Genomic DNA, 21188 nt, shown 5'->3' with positions numbered 1-21188 from the left:
TTGTCTAATGACTAAGATACATGAAATAATAAAACAAGACAATTAACAGCAATGCTGCTACAGAAAGCAATGTTATAATACAATTCAAAATGAGCATTTGAAGGTTTGCTGTTACGTAAGCTCATGCAAGCCTCGTGTCTTCTGAAATAAATTTAACTTGGCCATGCCCCCCAAAGTCCTGTACATATCTTTTCTACTTCATTATTAAACTTTATAGTGAAAGGCCAGTTGAATGACTTTAATATCAAATTTGATTATTTGCCTGAAATTCTGCATGGGATACACACCACAAATCCTACATAACAGTTGTCATTTCCCCTTGCTTTTTCCCCATTTTATTTCACCATGTTAATAAAGCTGGCCATTTAAAGCTGCAGTATACATTGCTAATAGGGGGCAACACAAAGAGAGGCCATTTTCTCTTTGTACTTCCTGACAATAATATGCTACATAGGTAGGCACTAGGCTATCTGCCCAAAGGTATTTATAAGCCATCCAGAATGTGTTGGCTTTTGCTGCCTCCTTAGATTAGTTCATAGGTTCATAGGTTCATAGATTAGTACTAGGCTAACTACCCTTGTGGGCCATTTCAAGCCTAGTCAGTTACCCCATGTGAGAATCAAACCCTGCACCTTGTGTTTGTAAGTAAACGCCTTAACCATTATGCCGTTCCCTGTGCCTCTATCCAGCAGAGCCACTGAAGTGATCCCCGGGGTAAACTTTCTATTTCCCATCCACTCGTCAAGGTTTCTCTTGAAGAGTGTTAGCGAGGAGCTCTGCCTAATGTAGATTGGAATCTTGTTCCAAAGCATGGGAAGTCTCTGGGACAAGAATCTATCCCTACAGCATGCCCTATTTACTATTGTGGTGAGGTTTAGATCCCTAGAGCATGTGGCTTGAGGGCATATGGTTTTCTTTAGGTGGAGCATGTCCATCAATTCGGGTTGGACATGGCCTTGTATGTCAGGCAGAGATCACCGCTGAGTAAGCCGGTATGCAACCTAGTACAGCTGGAGTTTATTCAGCCGAGCTGCATAGGGCATTTATTTGAGACCAGTGATCCTCTTGGTGAGGTACTTCTGTGGTATTTCCAGATGTTGCAGGTGTCTTGTAAGGTACATCCCAAATGGGGCGTTGTACTCTATGATGGGTCTAAAGAGGGATGAGTAGAGGGGTACAATGACCTCTTTTGACCTGGATGCGAACCCTTTTGTGATTAGGTGGGCCACATAGAAGGATTTTCTAACCACTTTGGCAATGTGATTATCAAAGGAGAGATTACTATCTTCTTGGGTCCCCAAATCCCTTATCACATCTTCTGTATTTAGGGGACTACCACCTATGTGGTAGTTTGTGGGTACTTTATTTTTTTTCCAAAGGGGATGACTATGCACTTTTTGGCATTTAGCTTAAGGCCATGATTTTGACATCAGGTATCCATCTCAGTAAGACCCTTTTGGAGGATGTCTGTGTCAGCTGGAGAGTCAATTACAGCCCCTAGTTTGCAGTTGTCTGCAAACTTGGTCAGCCATAGTCCTCCTGTGCTTGCCTGTACCTCTGAGAAGTATATGCCAAACAGGAGAGGTCCAAGGACTGAGCCCTCAGGAACACCACTTGTAACTGGTTTAGAGTCAGACCTAGCTCCTGTAACTCTCACAATGTGGGTTCTGTCCATGAGCCAGTTAGCAACCCATCTTGTGATGTAGGGGTTTATGTTCAGGCTGGTGAGCTTGTCTATAATAACAGAATGGGGAATGGTGTTGAAGGCCTTTGTGAGGTCTAGTTAGGCTGTGTGTACCACCTTTCCCTCATCTATAGCCTTGGTAACTGTCTCAAAGAAGTCCACCAGGTTTAGGAGGCATGATCTGCTCTTAGCAAAACCAAACTGGGTAGGGTCCAGTGTTTGGAGGTTCCCAATGTCTCTGTTAATGATTTCCATGATGATGCACTCCATAGCCTTGCAGACCAAGCTAGTCATTCTTAATGGGCAATAGTTCCTGGAGGTCTGTTGTGGCTCCACCATTGTGGAGTAGAATAACCATTGCTATGTGCCACTCTGGGTATGTAGCCTGTGGAGAGGCTGAGGTTGAACAGTGTGTCTAGGTGAGGGGTTAGTTCGCCTTTAAGCTTGTGTAGGATGCAGCCTGGGACACCGTCTGGTCCCATTGATGCTGTGTTTTTGGCTTTGGAAAGGGCTATTTTAACCTGAGTGTCTGTGATTTCAGGGGCTCTACATTCTTATGGTATGGTTATGGGCCCTTTTGGGGGTGAGAGGGGGGTGAGGTTTGCACTGAAACTGTCTGCCAGGATGTTGGCGATATCTGTTGGTTCAGTGTATTTTGAGCCATTCTTCACTAACTCCGAGCAGATCTGAACATTGCCACTTAGATTCTTGACATAGCTAAAGAATGCCTTGTGGCTATCTTTGGAGTCCTTGGCAATTTTTCTTTTGAAGCTCGCCTTGGATGATTTTATGAGGGATCATTGTTTCTTGCTGATACTGATCAGGGATGTCTTCCCTTCTTGGGATTTTACTCTTTTCTGTACTAGTTTCCTCCTTCTATTGTATAGTTTGTTTATGGCAGGGCTCCACCAGACTGGTTTCCTTTTCTTGGAGGAGTGAGCCTTGGTTTTTCTTGGGATAGCACAATCCATGCATTCTTGTAGGCGCCCATAGAATGCATTAGTAAAGGATTTTGCAGCTTGGACAGTGTTATTCTTTAGCATGGGGGCTTTGAAACTTTCCACCTCGGTCTTATGTAACGTGAAGTTTGCTTTTGAAAAGATTTTCACAGTGGTTTCCTTGTCCGGGGGTGGGGCCGGAATGTGGACATCCAAAGTGATTTGGTTATGGTCAGATCTAACCAGCATGGGGTTGACCTCCGGTGTGGAACACCAGTCCCCCATGTTGGTGATGACCAGGTCCAATATGTTGTCACCTCTGGTGGGAGTGTTGACCAGTTGATCCAGGGCATTTGAGTTTATAAATTCTAGGAAATGTTGTGCAAGAGAGTTAGTATTTGAGTAGTTCTCCCAGTTAATGTTTGAGTAATGGAAATTACCCAATATTAGAGTGTTTGGTAGGACCTTTATGTTTCCCAGTGTTTCCAGAAATGCAGAATAGGGATCCTGGGACATGGTGGTTGATATGTAGCAAGCTACAATTTGAATTACAGTTTTGCACATTGTTAGTTGCACCTGGATGCTCCCTGAAGCATCGTGCTGTGCCACTAACCTGGAGGTGTGGGTATCCTTGATGAATATGGATACTACCCCGCCTTTTGTATTTCGGTCCAGATTTTGTGGCCGAAATGTCTGGTATGAGTTGTAGCCTGGTAGTGCTGGGGTGCTCTCTGGAGCCTTAAACCAGGTTTCTGTTACTGCACATATATTGATTTTCTCCATACTGAGGAGAGCCTCGAGTGCATGCATTTTAAGGTTTAGACTTCTGTCATTGAGTAGCCTTACCCTCAGGTTTTTGTTAATTGTGCTATTTACGGTGTTGGGTTTGTCTTTAGAGCCTTGCCTAAAAAAGGCACTATGGGGGTGGCAAGAGCCTTGGCCAGTATTCAAAAGCCTAAGGGTGACAGGTGCAAGCCATCTCTAGTGAAACAGTGTGACTTGTCGAGCATGTCATCCCAGGTGGACAGACACTGGATCCCCTTTGAATGACACCAGAAACTTAGCCAACTGTTGAAATTGATAATTTTTTCTTTATACCATGGTATCATTCTTGGTGATGGCACAATGCTACTCAGGGTCAGGGTCATACCGGCCTGGGCTACATGAAGAGAGCTCTTCCATGTCTCTTTTCATGTAGTCCTGGGAGGTACGATTTAGGTCATTCACACCAACATGGACAATGACAGAGTCATTAATATTAGTTGTTAGTAGGTATTTTACTAATCCTTGAGATTAAACTACACAAGGAACATAACTTGCTGTGCACAACAGAGTGAAGATGTACTCTTCATTCACTATTTTCCATGTGAAAATCAATGGTTGTGTGTTTGCTAAGTACGTGATGGCAATGATTCCTTTCTTTTGGAAAGTCTCTCCATTCTTTATATCTGTGCAACCACAGAGCTGGCCCATATAGGTTCATAGGTGTGTACTAGGCTAATGGCTCTGGAGCCTTTACAAGCCTAGCCCATAGGATTACCCTGGCATTATGCCAAACAACCTTATTTCCTAGTGCCTCTGTCGAGTAGAGCCACTGGAGTGATCCCCGGGGTGAATTTTCTATTTCCCATCCACTCATCAAGATTTCTCTTGAAAAGGGCCAGTGAGGTGCTCTGCTTGACATGTATGGGAACTCTATTCCATAGCATGGACAGTCTCTGGGTTATGAACCTATCACTCCAGCATGTTCTGTTGTTTGTGATAATGAGGTTGAGGTCTCTGGAGCATGTAGTGTGGAGGAATAGGGATTTCTTTAGATGTAGCATTTCTAACAGAGCTGGGTCAGACATGGCTTTGTAAGTCAAACAGAGATCACCTCTAAGTAGTCGATATGAGACAGAGAATACATGGAGTTTTTTGAGTCTGTCCATATAGGACAAGTGTTTAAGGCCTAGGATCCTCTTTGTGAGGTACTTTTGCGGCCTCTCCAGTTGTTGCAGGTGTCTAGTGAGGTACATGCCAAATGGGGTATTGTACTCGATGATTGGCCTAATGAGGGAAGAGTAGAGGGAGACAATGACCTTTCTTCCTGAATGCAAAACCCTTAGTAATGAGATGTGCCACATAGAAGGACTTTCTGACCACGGTGGCAACGTGGTGGTCAAAAGAGAGGTTGCTGTCAACCTGTGTTCCCAGATCTCTTATCATCAATCATCAATGTGGTAATTCAAGGGAACCGGGTTTTTCCCAAAGGGGATGAAGACACATTTTTTGGCATTGAGCTAAAGGCCATGGTTCTGACACCAGTCGCTGGTCTCATTGAGGCCTTTCTGTAGGACGTCAGCATCCCTTGGGGAGTTGATAATAGCTCCAAACTTGCAATCATCTGCAAACTTTGTCAGTCACTAAAGAACTGTGAATGTTTTTTTCCCACCAGGAGGTATAGGAGAGCATGTTCCTTTCAAAATTCAAGTAGAGGAAAAAGGAATCAAATTTTTCCTCTGACATGAAGAATCAGCTTGTTAGCACCTCAAAATGACAATTAATTACATGTGCTCACTGCCAGACAAATGGTATTATGGCATTAAAGGCTGTCATATATGTGAGAACAATGTGTGTGTGTGTGTGTGTGTGTGTGTGCGTGCGTGCGTGCGTGCGTGCGTGCGTGTGTGTGTGTGTGTGTGTGTGTGTGTGTGTGTGTGTATCTATCTATCTATTGTCATCATCATCATCCCAAGCTTTTACCTATTTTACATGGGTTCAGATGTTGGGTTAATTGCCACTATCTCTTTCTTGATTTAGTCATATATTCATATAATCAAAATGCATGATATTGACAAAAATTATAAAATCAAAAAAAAAAAAAATTGAAAAGCAAAAAAAAAACAGCCCCCACACCCATGTTATTTATATATACCAACTCAAGAAATCATTCTACAATAGGGAAAGGGCAAACTCCCCAATCCCCACTGTCCACGATCTCACAGAGAAACAAAGGCAAAAATGTTTGATCAGCTGATTTTCAATCAGCTCTGCTGGCTTTTTTTTCTGTGCAATGATCACACCATTTTAGCACCTAAATGACATCCCTGTATATATGGGTCTGCCAGGCTGTTGATTTTTTTAACATAAGTTCTCTGTGCATGAACATTTTATTTGAATTTTACAAATGGAGGAAGATGGTCATTGGCAAGCGAATGGAATTTCTGTTGCAAATGCTGAAACTCTCAGACATACAGAAGAATTGGCATTAAGGGTTAGGAGCATAAGTGGGAGTGTTTGCAGATTATTATTAAAGTAAGGGCTAAGCTTGATGGTAGGGTTGGTACTTTTTGACTATTTGTAAATCGGTGTTAGAGAAGAGGCTATGTAAGGGGATACATTTGGAATTGTGCATGTGTATACATGCATGCATTCTATGTCAAGTGTCTGGTGTAGTGACAGTAGTACAGAAAATATTTTTCTAAGTTAAGGTGTAGCATTAGGATTAGGGTTAGGATTTATGGTTGCACATATTATTAAGGTGGTGCCATAATTCCATTGCACTAGACTAGAAATAGACTAGTCTGACTTGCTACCTGATTTAACTTGAAAAACATTCCAGCAACATCTGGGAAGTAACCTTTACTTATTTTAGACACTAGTTAATGCTATTAGTACTTCAAAAGTCTTGTTTTGTAATGTGATAATTTTTCATCTGCATCTTGTCTAGCTGATTCTTCACAAAGATAAAAAATGCTGATGCTGTTTCTGGTCTGACTTATGGTTGGTCACATAGTAGCATTAAATTTAATTGGCAAGTGTGCTCTCATGATCTGCTTTAAACATGCTAGGTTTCTGGATGTCATCACTTTATTATGATGGGTTATGTCGTAACTAGTTTTTTTATCAGCTCTGTTCTGGGATTTGACTTGAAAAGTTATCCAGAATATCTTGGAAGTCATGAACTTGGCACAGCAAATTTGCACAGTATATAACATAGCACTAAAGTTCATACAACAGTATCAAGTAGTCTTGCTGGTAAATATCCTATTCTTTCCAAATTTTATTCACTGGACTAGTACACTCCAGTACATGCTTGTGCCCAGCTGTATCCGGCTGAATGTGGTGGCAGTTTAGCACCTATTGTCTGCTATTGACATTAGATTTAGCAATGTTAATTATAGCTGTGCTGAATATTTCTCAACTGTCACTAATTATTTATTGTCATACTGCCCTGATATGTTTTATCCTTGTTGTGGATCACTGTGTACTTTGCTGCAATAATGTACTGTTGCTGTGATTGTGTTATGCACCTTGCTGTATTACTTAGGTTCATAGATGTATACTAGGCAAATGACAACTAGAGCCCTTTGAAGCCTATCTGTGCAACAACATTTGACCCACAAATTTGTTTTATAGAGAGGGTGATTTACTGACAACATCTATCCATCTGAGACATAGGCAACAGACCAGGGGGCAATTTCCCAATAACCATCCATTGGTCCAAATTTCACTTAAATAAAGATAGGGAAAAATTCTGCTTCAAATGGATAGGAATCCTGTTCCACTGAATGGGAATTTTTGAGACACATAACCCAAGGTTAGAATTAAACTTTATACCTTGTGTCTGTAGGTGAAGATGTTAACCATTATACCAAATCCATTTAATTTAACCCTTTTGCACTGTATTTATTACTGTGGCACCACTAGTATTGCATGAGTACCTGTTCCTAGTATACTTAATGTCTCTTGTAGCATTTTGTTTGCTGTATTACCCACCAAACAGAATCATGTGACATTTTGCTATTGTAGCAGGTATCATGTAACATCTTGGGCACAGATATAGCATCAGCTTCTGAAGTACTGACCTGTGTCATCCATACTTGCTTTTCAATCCTGCAGTAATAAACTGGTACTGCATTGACAGCCATATTGCAATATTCCTGCCAGCTGCCAAAGCATTCTTATACTATTACTTTTTTAAATATCTCTTGGTCTGCTGTGCTGTCACATCCATGCCTGCTGTGCAGTTGATGTTTATAATACTGCACTACATTGTACTGTACCTTATTGAGCTGTATGGGGTTGCATAGCATTCAGCTACATTAAGTTGTACTGCTTTGTATGGTAGCACTATGTACAGTGTCATGCTGTATTGTACAGAGCTGCATTATTTTGTGCTATTTATAAGTCTGTTCCCAGTCCACTTCTGTATGATAGGCCTAATCCATCATGCTATATCATAATGTGTTGCACATTTCTGCACCATTTTAGTGTCCATTTATTTATCATACAGTTCCCTCACTGTATGAGATAGGTCAAGGGTCATCATAGTTCATGACAGCTCATAACTTATGTCATAATCATTTATTCATTAGTCAAGGGTCCTCAGTCTGTCTCTGTCCTATCTGTTGCCAGCTTTCTAGCACTAGGCACTCTGAAGCAGTTTATATATTTCCAAATGCTTATTGATAACCATTTGCTATTATCACAGGATGACTGCACCTGACAGAGAGGTGCAAATACTTATTCCAATTGGAGGCAAATCTCTAAATCAAACAGATCATTACTATTAGTTTTGACAGGACACCTGTACAGTCCAAGACAAACATAAAGCCTTCCGATGTTGAGGTGCTCGAAAATTCATTTACAAACTGCAAAGACTTTCTAGGTGTGGCATTGTGGATGTGCACACCACAGCCAAACCACGGCAACACACTAACACATATAACATACCATATAAATCCTCTTGCACTATTAATCTAGACATGAGCCACCAGTGTGGCTTGGCCTAGTCCTTGATGCTAAAAGTATATTTGCCATGATAGTATATTTCTCGCAGCTGACTCAATAATTTGGCATTCCAATGCACGTCACATGGCTACAAAATGTCAGGGCAACTCTCGGTTGCTTCTCAGGTGCTAGAACCCACCATAAAATCACTTTGCACAAGATCCTTTTATGCCAAGTATGAATATGATATAGTTATTGTTCAGGTGTACAAGAATGACTTCCAATGCACTGCCTTAAGTATGTACAAGAATCACTTTCAATGCACTGCCTTAAATAGCTTTCTGTCAGTAAGAATGATGTCACGATATAAGCAAAAGATGAGTGACTTTAATAACTGTCTTAGTTACTGGTGTCATTCTGAGGATCCCACTGTGGAACAAGCTGATGGGAGAAGGGACACAATCCTGTCTATTTGGCTAAAGATGGCCTTCACCGATCTCATCAGAGCTTATACATATTTAATTAGATTTTGTCTACCCCCATAGTGCTTTATAGGTAAAGCTATTCCACTCATGCTGACAAATAGGGAAAATAAATTCAAATCTAGCAAACAGCCATATAATAGATAACAATGTAACACTGCTCAGTGCTAGGAGCTTAAATAAGAAAACATCATCTTTTGATGTCTTCTTAACTCCAGAAAATGTGGATGTTTGTACTTATATGGATTTCTGGTTCTACAGTAATGACAGCACTCATTATATACCTGGCTTTTTTCCTTGCCACTCCTTTAGAACCATATGTGTAACTAGCAGAGTGTCTACCTTTATCTGAAACACCAACATTTATAGATTAATCAACCAGGAAAATAAACACACACTCCTTCATATCACAATATAAATAAACTAGACTCCATATCACATTCTAGCCAAGCATGGGACCATGTCAGGGGCATCCACAAATCATATCTTCAAAAAGTAATATCCTCTCCATTCACCCAAACACTGTCATTCTATCAGACTTTAAATAAGTCTCTATACACTTGCACATCTAAAGTAAACTTGCTCAAAATTTCTCTAAATTCACCTTTGTGAATGCCTTTAAATAGTACCCCTGTCCACTAGAGGCACCAGATTACTTGATTTTCCATGACAAACGCATGCCCTATCTGATCCAAGTCCAATGTTATGTCCTCAATAGTCAGATCAGATTACTGCCTTTTGTATTCACTGTACATTCTCAATGAATATAAAAGCCCAACCCCACTATCTTTAGAAACTTCCACAATGCCTACATCCTTGTGCTGTATGATGACTTCAGATGGTTCAATGTGTGACTCTACAGCAAATGTTATTGCATGAACCAAAAATGTATTCTTTCATTTTAACCCCTGCATAAAGAGTCACATTCTTATATGCCATAGTTATACTGTAAAGTTTATAAACCAATCTGTCTGGTTGCATTCACCTTTAAACAACATCTACAATAAAAAGAACAAGCTTATAGCACAAAATAACAGAACAAAAAGTCATCATGAATAAATCCACCTTGAAAACAATAACAAAGAACTGATGAACAAGATCAAATTCTGCAGCGTTAACTATGAACTAAAATTTGCTGTATCAGCAATGGATAATGACAAGATATTTAGCTCTGTAAAGAACCTCAGAAATAATATAAAACATTGTATCAGTGTTATCTTTCATGAAATCACCAACTCAAATCTTGAGGACAGAGTTAATATACTTGCAGATAAATTAATCTTCATCTTTTCCCCTCCGTCACCTCCTAACTTACCAATACAAATTATCCAGATCTTAACCCTCCAGTAATGACCTCTGGACAGATATTAAGTGCACTCATCAAGACCAAAAACATCAAATCTCTGGGTCTACACAACATTCAAGATTGTTTCCTGGCCAGTATGAAACACCCACTATCAGACTTCCTCCTTAATCAAATGAACCACAGCCTGTTCTCTCCACTGGATACGCACCAGATGCCTGGAGAGAAGCAGTAGCAGCTCCCCAGTACAAATAAGGAACTACTGTAGATCCCAGACCATAGCTGAATCAGCCTTAGCAGCTTCATTTGCAAGATGATGGGAGCAGCATTGTGGACCTCATAAACAGGGACATAAGGAAGCTGCAGTCACATGATGCTACCCAACTTAGCTTTGTAAAATGTAGCTCATGCTTATTAAGCTAAATGGTCTTCTTTGAATGAGTAACAAAAGCAGTAGAAGAGGTTAACTCAATGTTCTGAGCTGACTTTGAAACATTTAAGGCTTTTGTCACATTAGCATCATTAACAAATTGGTTTAACTCAACACAAAGCCATATGTAACCCATTAGATTGCCAAATGTTTCACTGACAGGCCCCAATCTTTTAGAGTTAATGGTCCATTTTCTTCCAAGTTAATTGTCTCTAGTGGTGTAAACTAAGACATTGATTAGGTACCACTTATGTTTAGCATATGCTTCTATGTTGTCAAATCTGAAATCAAAGACTGTTTCCTGACCAAGTTGTTGAACAATTGCAATCTTGGAGCCTTTATAATATTTCTAGAAGACAATCAAATCTGCCTTTGACCAATAAGTGATGACTGGGTCACAGTATAAAGCTGATCAGAAAAGTATGCAACAGTGTAAAGGAGCTCTCTTCTTACACACTTACCACATAACTGAGAACCCATATAAAACAGGCAGAGTTATTGGGACCTAGGTAAGTTCATGAATAAGGAGCTCTACTTTAACAAACAGGTATTGAGTATGTTTAGAAAACTTTCTGTATCACCCAGCTAATTAACAAGTGTATCTCCTTTTATTCAAAAGACATCATCACATACCTCTCATCATCCATAATCAAGCTCATACCAGAATACCAAGTGTCCCTTGGCATGAACCTGTCAAAACATCTAAACCAGTGTCAATGAAAACAGTGTTTTTGTTTCTCTAGTATAAGCTCTCTATATTATCCAGAGTGTTTAGAAGCCCTTTCTCCCTTCCTTGACTTCTACAGGGTGATTTTTCCACAGTCTAGAAAGCTGTAAATAACCCCCTCCTGCTTGACCTTTACAAATCTGTAACATGAACAGTGAAACAAATTCTAGACCAGCAGACCTAGGTCTGTACTGTATTTTTTATAGGAATTCGTAGTATGATGGGTATCTGTCTCAAAGAGATTATCACCTCTGGAACAAGCTCCCTCTTCTGTAAAGCAAAGCATGATTCTCACTGTCCTCATTTCTAACTTGAAGGAATAGTTTGGAAACTACACTTTTACTGGAGACATAGCTCCTCTCATCATTTACAGAGAGAAGGAATAACTAGTTGGGTGTACCAGTGAGACTGTACTTTCTAGGCTTCAAAAAGCTGAAATCGTCTATTATCTTGCAATACCTGATGAACATATGAATCTATATGTCACATAATATCTGTATCTACATCTAATCTATACCTAGACACAAATATATATATATATATATATATATATATATATATATATATATATATATATATATACATACATATACAAATATACAAATATAAACACATGTGTGTTTGTGTGTGTGTGTGTGTGTGTGTGTATGTGTGTGTGTGTGTGTGTGTGTGTGTGTGTGTGTGTGTGTGTGTGTGTGCGCGTGCGCACTCCTGGGTGTACATCAGTAGACTGAAGTTACACTTAATCGAAACTTACTTTGCAGAGACAACATCACCAAACTTTGAATAAGCCAAAGCTGAACATTGCTACATTTTCTTTATAGGGAGTGGAGGCACTTAGCCAACATGGGCAAATTTGTCATTTTCTCACTGTTGTGCAATTCCAGAGTTGATATAATTAATTAGGGGGGGGGGGGATATAACAATGTTTTCTTTTTTTACCTGTAGAAAGTTATAAATTATCATATTGTTTCCTTTATGACACATATAAATACAACAGTCATTCATGTGCCTGTTCACTGTCAACATTTTGATATCACTGTTTTGCTCACCTTAAATTATGTTTACAGAGTTTGCAGACAGCTTGTGCTGCCTGACTTGTTCAGTGCAAAATATTTCCATAATGTATATTCTAGTCTTCTACCAGAGTTGTCAGTAAAGAAGGACAAAGGGACCAGCTATCCTGAGCAATAAGCTATCAGATAATGCAATTGTCAGGTGCTAATAGTGAAGCACTACAGTAACAGCATTGATAAATGAATGCTGATACTGCATTTATAGCACCACTGAAGTACGGAAGTGCCTAGTATGAGGTTAGTAACGTTAACAAAACACTTGTCTTGGTTTTAACAAGAATCTTACTTCAGTTGCAGGAAGAGAGAAGAATTTTTTGTCCTCTCAACTTTAAGATAATTGTGTGCCATTTTGGAGATTTTCCCATGGTATCAAATGAGTTAACTATGGTTCTTTTTTCTCAACTATTTTTATTTTTTTCTTCTTTGCTTGTATTCTTTGCATATTCCAGTTCCATTTATTTTACAAGCCACAATTCAGTTACATTGTAGAGGAACTACAGTCATATTTAGTTGCATCTTGTTGCAATAGAAGTTTCAGTGTTACAACAATATACACGATATAGCAAGTGAAGAAAGCCCAAAGAATTAACTCTGTGGTGTGAAATAAATTCAAGTTAAGCAATAAAAAAGCACACACACACCAAATTAAACATCCACCCCATAAAATTGAACATATTTAATAGTAAAACTGGTAAGCAGTTTTACTATAAAAAAAATAGCTTCTTCAGACCAAAAGTGAGAACATGCAATATCCACATTTAAATAGAATTACATCACTACCTGTTACACAATTAACTAATCTTAGGAATCACATATTTAAAGATACAGGTACCTGATTTCTATAAAACATTAAACAAAATACATAATTCTAAGAAATGTATAAAAGAAAAATAATCTAAAAAAATTAAATAAAAACATCATATGAGTGTGCAGAAAGTCACAGTTCAGTTACACTGTAAAGGAACTATAGTCATATTTAGTTACATCTTATTGCAAGAGAAATTTCAGTGTTACAACAAAATATACAATCCAGATAACACCTTATATATAACACAAACAACAAGTGCTACAGAAAATCAATTTCTGATTAAGATATGTGTCATAGTTTACATAATATTTATATCTGCTACATAAGCGGTTTAGATTAGATAAATACTCGCAAAAGAATATCCCCCAGATTTACTATTCTTCCGTGCAGGGCTAGCTTACTCCTGCATAGAAGTGGCTGTTTGGGGGCAGGACAGCAGCGCGCCATGCATATTAATGAAGGTGTGGTGCCTGAGCTCCTAATCCTATATGGAGCGCGTAAGAGTGCAGGGGGTGTGTCTGAGAGCAGAGCTTTTGAGAATATACATGCTCCCGCAATGAAGAACAGCAGAAAGTCCAAAGCAATTAGCAAGACCGCTCATAGGTGTCCGCATATCCCCAGCAACATCCCCCAACATGTACAACAGCAATAGTAAATACAAATCAAACAAACATTTTTTTTTTGTTATGAATCCGATTAAAGCTAACAGCAGGTGCCCATCGCTTAGCTACAGTTAATGCAGCTTAAATGTCTGAAGAGGATAACAAGGAAGATATATGTAAATGAAGCAGTATAGCAATAGTGTAGTGGGCAGAGCAGGCATTCCCGGTTCGAGTCCCACTGCAGCACATTCCATTTTCCATGGCAAATCATGTTATGACCAATATTTTAGTTGTATAACCTACTAAGTAACATATATTTGTGAACTGGAGTACTGCATTAAATGCAGATGTGAGTCATATGTTGCAAAGTCCACAGATAAGCACATGTGCCCCATGCAGCATATATATATATATATATATATATATATATATATATATATATATATATATATATACACACACACACACACACAGGAATCTTGGATACAAATGGAAGGTAAAATGTGTAATGAATGACAACTTCATACAGTTTCCAAATCCCCCACCTTCCCATAGAACCATTAGATATTACTGTCTAAATCAGTGCAATTGCAAGTGGGAGTAAGCATTAGTAAGAAGGGTAAGCACCAATAAGCAGTAGTAAGCATATTTAAGCACTAGTAAGCAAGTTTAAGTCCATTTGCATAGGGGTAAGCAATGCACACACAGGTTAAGCAATATTGAAGCTAACTCTCTGTAAGCATATTTAACTGGAGGTTAGCATTGCTTACCCTCACACAAACTCATGCAAACCTGCTTACAACTGCTCAAAAGTGCCTTACTCACTCTGCATCCAATGGCCCTTGTTCTGCCCAGCAACAAAATAAACAGCCTTGCAGGTCTTGGACCCAGGACCCTATACACTATAGTCACAGTAGTTAACCACCAACCCATCACAGCAGTACTGAAGAATGAGGTATCACCAAACAAGTCCTCACTATAGTAAAGTCAAACTGAACCTGTGAAAGGAATCAGTATACAGTCATGTGTTCTATAACCCACTATATAACGTACATATGTGAACTGGAGTACAGCAGTAAGCTCAGATGTGAGATGTAATTGTAATAGAGTGTTGAAGTCCCCAATAAAACACAATGACCCCATACAGTGTATGAACACATGAATCATGGATACCAGGCATATATATAAGCTCTAATGAATAATAAATCAATGCCAAAAAGAAAATATAATGCAAAGTATAATGTAAGCAACACTAAGCATTGCAAACACCAGCTTAGGAGGTGTAAGCAATGTGTAGGCCAGCTAACTCAATGTGCCCAGGTGGTATACCCCTTTAAACAATGCCAACCTTTGGTAAGCAGGTTTGCCTATAGCCTAGCCTTTTCAAAACTGGCCAATCATGGAAAAGTGCAGGGAAATCGGCCCTATTTAAACCAAACAGGCAGGAATACATCTCATAACTGGTTGTAGCTTCCCCTTACAGGCACAATGGTAGAAAGGGGAGAAGGTCTGCACTTCTGGGTGCAGTGCTGGTGCATCCAGGAGTCCAGAGTCATGGCAGGACTCCTTGTCAAAGACCATGAGCAGAGACTGCTGCAGGGCCAGTACCAGGGTTCCCAATATAAGGCAGACACCTGGGACAGTCTTGCCCTTGACCTCACTAGTGCCACTAGCATACCCTGAACTGGTTAGCAGGTCAGGCGTCCCTATGCTGACCTGAAGAGGCATAAGGGGTACCTCCTGGAGCAGTGGATCCAAGAGACTAGAACGGCAGGAGCTGTCCTAGCTGTGTGTAAGTATCACTCCACTATGTGTGAAATAATTGCCAGCTCATGTATATCATGGATAGGTATGGCTAAATATTCCTCTTATGTCCTCCACAGCTGCAAGTTAGCGAGACATGAACTAGGAGGCCCATGGAAGTCGCCTGTAGAGGTTGCGACTAGAGGCAGGTCAGTAATGCTCTTGCATGTACTGTCATAGGAACTAAATCTAAAAGTATGGGTAAATTAGTTGCCTGTATAAAACCTGTATTGTTTCAGGCAAGTACTGGATACACCGGAGAACATTCAGGAAGAGTCTCATATAGTTTGTATGTAGATAAAAGTGTAATAGCCTGACAATAAAGGTCTAACACAGGACTGCATGTATATACTCTGGTATCATATGGTAATGTAGATTTGCAATCATGTAATAGTATTGTTGTATTAATCACTGTTACCCACACTGTGCACCATAAATAGAATGTGTAGGAATGCCTGGATATGACTGGTGTAATCCCCAGAGGCCATTTAGTACAACTGAGAAACACATAGACAGAAAACAGTGAAAAGGCAGACAAAAAAATCTGAATAGCACATGCAACTGAGACATGAACTGTTGTATTTTTAGTAGACACAATCGAATCCTGGCAGTAGTAGTAGTTTGCATGCAGAATCATACCTCACAACAGTACAGATATGTCCATAATGTCAAGTAAAGTGGCCCATATTTGTTGCCTGTCAACCTGTCCCCTTGGGAAATCAGTGGGATGATCCCAGATGTATAGGCAGCAAACAGGTCATACAATTGATTAACACACATCTATGAGAACAAAGCTGGCACACTAGCAACTCCCCAAACCTTATGAGAGTAAGAAGCCATGTATGTCCCATTTACACCCCCATGTTATCAAGCTGTGGCCAGAGTGTGTACAGTAACAGAGTGAGATGTATGTGCATAATAGTAATGTGGAATCTGGTACTGTGTGTGGCAACATTCAGGTAGTGCTAAGAAGCATTTCTCCCACAGGTCTGTCAGATACCAACACTGTGCCCAGAAATACAAGAATGATACCCTGTGCTGGTACTGTTTACTTTGGTATTGTATGGCATTGTGACTGATGCAGTTGCTCTGAATAATAAGGTATTACTCATGACTGTCGCCCACACTGTCCTACAAAATATAACTGTCTAGGAAATCCTGTATAAGAGTGTTGTAATACAAGGTCAGAATGCAAAACCACAGGAGAATTATAAGGCAGAAAGCAGATAGGAGATATACAACAATATCTATATAGCACACACAACTCTGATGGATAGTGTTTAAGATGTAGCAGACACACCCATGGTTTTAATTCTGGGAGTGGAAATAGGCTGCATAAAGACTGATACCCCACAACTGTACAGATAAGACCAGAATGTCCAGTATATGGGCCTATATGTGCTGCCTGTCACCCTGTCCCCCTGAAAATCTGTGGAGTGATCCCAGATGTTTAAGCAGCAAACAGGGAATACAACTGATTGTCACACATCTATGAGAACAAACCTGTCACTCTAGCAACTCCCGAAAGTGTTATGAGAGTAATAAGCCAAGTATGTCCTATCTACACCTCCATGTTGTCCAGCTGTGACCAGAGTGTGTATAGTAACAGAGTGAGATGTATGTGCATAATACTAATGTGTAATCTGGTACTTTGTGTGGCAGCATTCAGGTAGTGCTAACAAACATTGCTCCCACAGGTACATCGGATACGAACATTGTGCTGAGAAATAAAAAGCTTGCTACACTGTACTAGTACTGTTTACTGTTGTATTGTATGGAATTGTAAGTGTTGCAGTTGCTCTGAATAATAAGGTATCACTGATCACTGTCACCCACACTGTGCTACATAATATAACTGTGTATCAAAGCCTGTATAAGAGTGTGGTAAGTCACTAAAGGTTGAAGAGGGCAATAGTCTAGATATGTCCCGGTTCACCTGCACATGGTCAAGACATGGACAGAGTCTGTGCAGAAAGAAATGGACAGTTATGTGCACAACATCAACCTGGAATCTGGGAGTATGTGTAGAAACAGATAGTGTTAACAAACATTTCCGCCACAGGTATACCAGGTAAGAGCTGCATACTGCAGGTAAAACCAGTTCATGTATAAAGATGACGACAGTCATATCACTGTCCAAACTAAGGTTATAGGGTAGTGTAGTAATACTTGTATGGTACAGATAACAGCACTGACTAGGAAAGTAATGTGGACTACAGGAAAATACTAGTTGTTAATTGACATCTTTCTTCCCCCCACACCATATCACCGACATTAAACTACATACCCACCTCAACTGGTATGTAATGACTTCACTGTTCTGTTGGGATATATGTCCTATTGGTTGATAATGAATTAATTCTGTTTCCATGCATGTGCTATATTGAATACTCCAACACTGGTGGCATGGTGCCATCAATGTACCTGCATGCTGTTGTTATTACCACTGTGGTCCCATATATGCATGCGTTCCATGTGCTAACCAGCTGTTCCGTATCTAGTGTCTGGGTTAATGGGAATATCTATGAATGCTGTTATATCTAACCCTGGAATGTGTTGACTATTACTAACCCACATATGTTGATACACCATAAACACCATAGCATGTATGGGAATGGGTCCCAGCAGACCCACCTGTCCCACCTCAGCTGGCCATGGCATTGGGCACCAGCACATCTGGGGCCCAAACCGGGACCTCCTCGTCCATTGGTCCTGCACCACCTTTGGGTGGAACCGCCTCAGGGGATGGGGCTCACCCCCCGAGAGAGGACACAGACAGGAACCTGTCACCTGTCGCCAGGTCTGGGTCATGGTGTGTAGAGATCTCCATCAGCAGTTTGGAGATCTTCTACACCAGCTTAAGGGCCGCATGTCAAAACTAGAGGGTCAGCCTGAATCTCTGACTCAGCCCCCAGCACAGTCACCTTCGGGGCTATGAAGGTGGAGTTGTGACTGCCCATGGGTGGGGATCTCAGTCCCACTGTTTCCACTAGGGGGATCATGGGCTTCTGATTTACCAACACCCCTCCCCATCAAGGTGTATACCCCCCGCATGTGTCATATACCGCCCCTGTATGTGTCTTGATTGTCTTGTCTGTTAACCTAGCCAACCTACCTCCCCAACTATACCTATGATCCCTCCACAGCATCCCACTATCACCTGAAAAAAAAGGGCAACCTGTTCCCAAAAAAAAATTGCCCCATTCATAGCTGTCCATTTTGCACACGTGCCCACTGGACACATGTAATCTGGTCTAATTGGCATCACAACATTTTAATGTTGTCCTCACACCTCTCTCATGGGTTTGAGTGTCAAAATCTGCCTCCAACGTCAGTGTATATACAAAGCTGTTGCTGTAGAAGAAGTGGGCAGCTATGGATCTTCCCTACATCCTCCTGCACATCCATACTATTTACCCTACTGTCTTTCCCTCTTTGTGCCCCTCATTCACCACTTTCCTATCAACCATTTTTTCTTTTCTTTTAAAGAAATGAGTACGGGGGTAAGCAGGAGTAAGCACTTTTAAGCAGCAGTAAGCGGGTTTAAGCTTGTTTGTGCGGGGGAAAGTAATGCCTACACAGGTTAAGCAATTTAGAAGCTGAGCATAAGAAACTGTAACCAGAAGTTAGCATTGCTTACCTCCATGCAAACCCGTGCAAACCTACTTACAACTGCTTAAAAGTGCCTTAATCACTCTGTATCCAATGGCCCTTCTTCTCCCCAGCAACAAAATAAAAAACCTCTCCAAAGTTCAAACCCAGGACCCTGCACACCATAGCCAAAGTGATTTACTACTAAGCCATGTCAAATATACATAACCATGATGTTTTCACAACATCATCTAGCCAATTCATTCAACAGTACAGGAAATGTATTCAAACATGTAGATGGATGTGTGTCTGTACATATATTAATATCTAAATAGATATATACATATCTATATATGTTGATATAGTTTTATATATATATATATATATATATATATATATATATATATATATATATATATATATATATATATAAATAAACACACATACATACATATGCATACGTCTATAGATAAATATGTCTACATCTATATCTATATATATATATATATATATATATATATATATATATATAAACAGCAATATGTATATATATATATATATATATATATATATGTGTGTGTGTGTGTGTGTGTGTGTGTGTGTGTGTGTGTGTGTGTGTGTGTGTGTATATATATATATATATATATATATATATATATATATATATATATATATATATATATATATATATATATATATATATAAACAGATATATATATATATATATATATATATATATATATATATATACATATATATATATATATATATATATATATATAGATATATATATGTATATATATATGTATATATATAAATATATATGTATATATATATATATATATATATATATATATCTGTAGATAGAAATTGGAACATAATAACATATATGTCCACATGCAACGTTAATGGGGTTGAGAGGCAACAAACAACATATGTCTTGTATGAATACGTATTCCTCCCACCCACACCCACTGTGGCAGATCCCATAACCAGGACCTGACACGACATGGGCACAAAATGTTAACAGTACTCCATCCCACTTGTAATGATGTCAGGCTGGAATAAGTAACATATCATGCAGTACAGTTTGGCTCACATAGGGAATGTACAATGTGGAAGAAATCAATATGCCTGGATACATATACACAGACACTCACACACAAACATATATATATATATATATATATATATATATATATATATGTATATAGATATATATATATATATATATATATATATATATATATATATATATATATATATATATGTATATATATATATATATATATATATATGTAACTACACATATACACACAGAGATATGTATAGGAAGATACATATGTAGAAGGTGCACACAGTATGGAACAGTCACTATGCCTACAGTTACCACCTTACCAACTGGATATTGTATGAGCCATCCATACAAATGACAATCATTGCCTGCAACATATACCCACAGAGAGGTCAAAGGATATACACCACACACAAGTTTGCATACATGGGAAAGCTTTATTTGTGTACTATTACAGTTGTATATGCCATGTCATATAGCTGTTTAGACACCGACATCCATATAAACAGAGTAATGCAACTGTAAACCAGTTATACTAATACAGTAGTCTGGAAAGGTTTACATTTGTTGCTGTCCAGCCCGAGGCCTTCAAGTAGTACAATAGTAAAGACAGACTGGGCCACAGGATACCAAACAATCAACACGAAGTAATGCAGATGTATAGTCCAGCAGCCTCTATCTACACTCTGTACACAATCCCTAGGGGGTAGAGACCTCAGCTGACACAATGGTATGCATCTGTTACATAACAAGGCATAACTGACACCATCACAATCACACTGACAAACAGAACAGTCTGTATGGCAGGAGGCAGTAGGCCTGCATTTACCCAAAGTGGATTGTATGGTAATGTACATCCAGATACATTAAGGCAGCTTAACCCTGATACCTCCACATGTTGTAACAGCCTAGGTTAGTTATGGTGCATCCCCCCCAGTCTCAATAATACAGGGC

Source organism: Protopterus annectens, chromosome 2.part0 (assembly GCF_019279795.1).
Source record: "Protopterus annectens isolate FY-2018-M chromosome 2.part0, PAN1.0, whole genome shotgun sequence".
In the NCBI taxonomy this organism is placed as follows: domain Eukaryota; kingdom Metazoa; phylum Chordata; order Ceratodontiformes; family Protopteridae; genus Protopterus; species Protopterus annectens.
Note: the sequence above shows the minus strand (reverse complement) of the source record.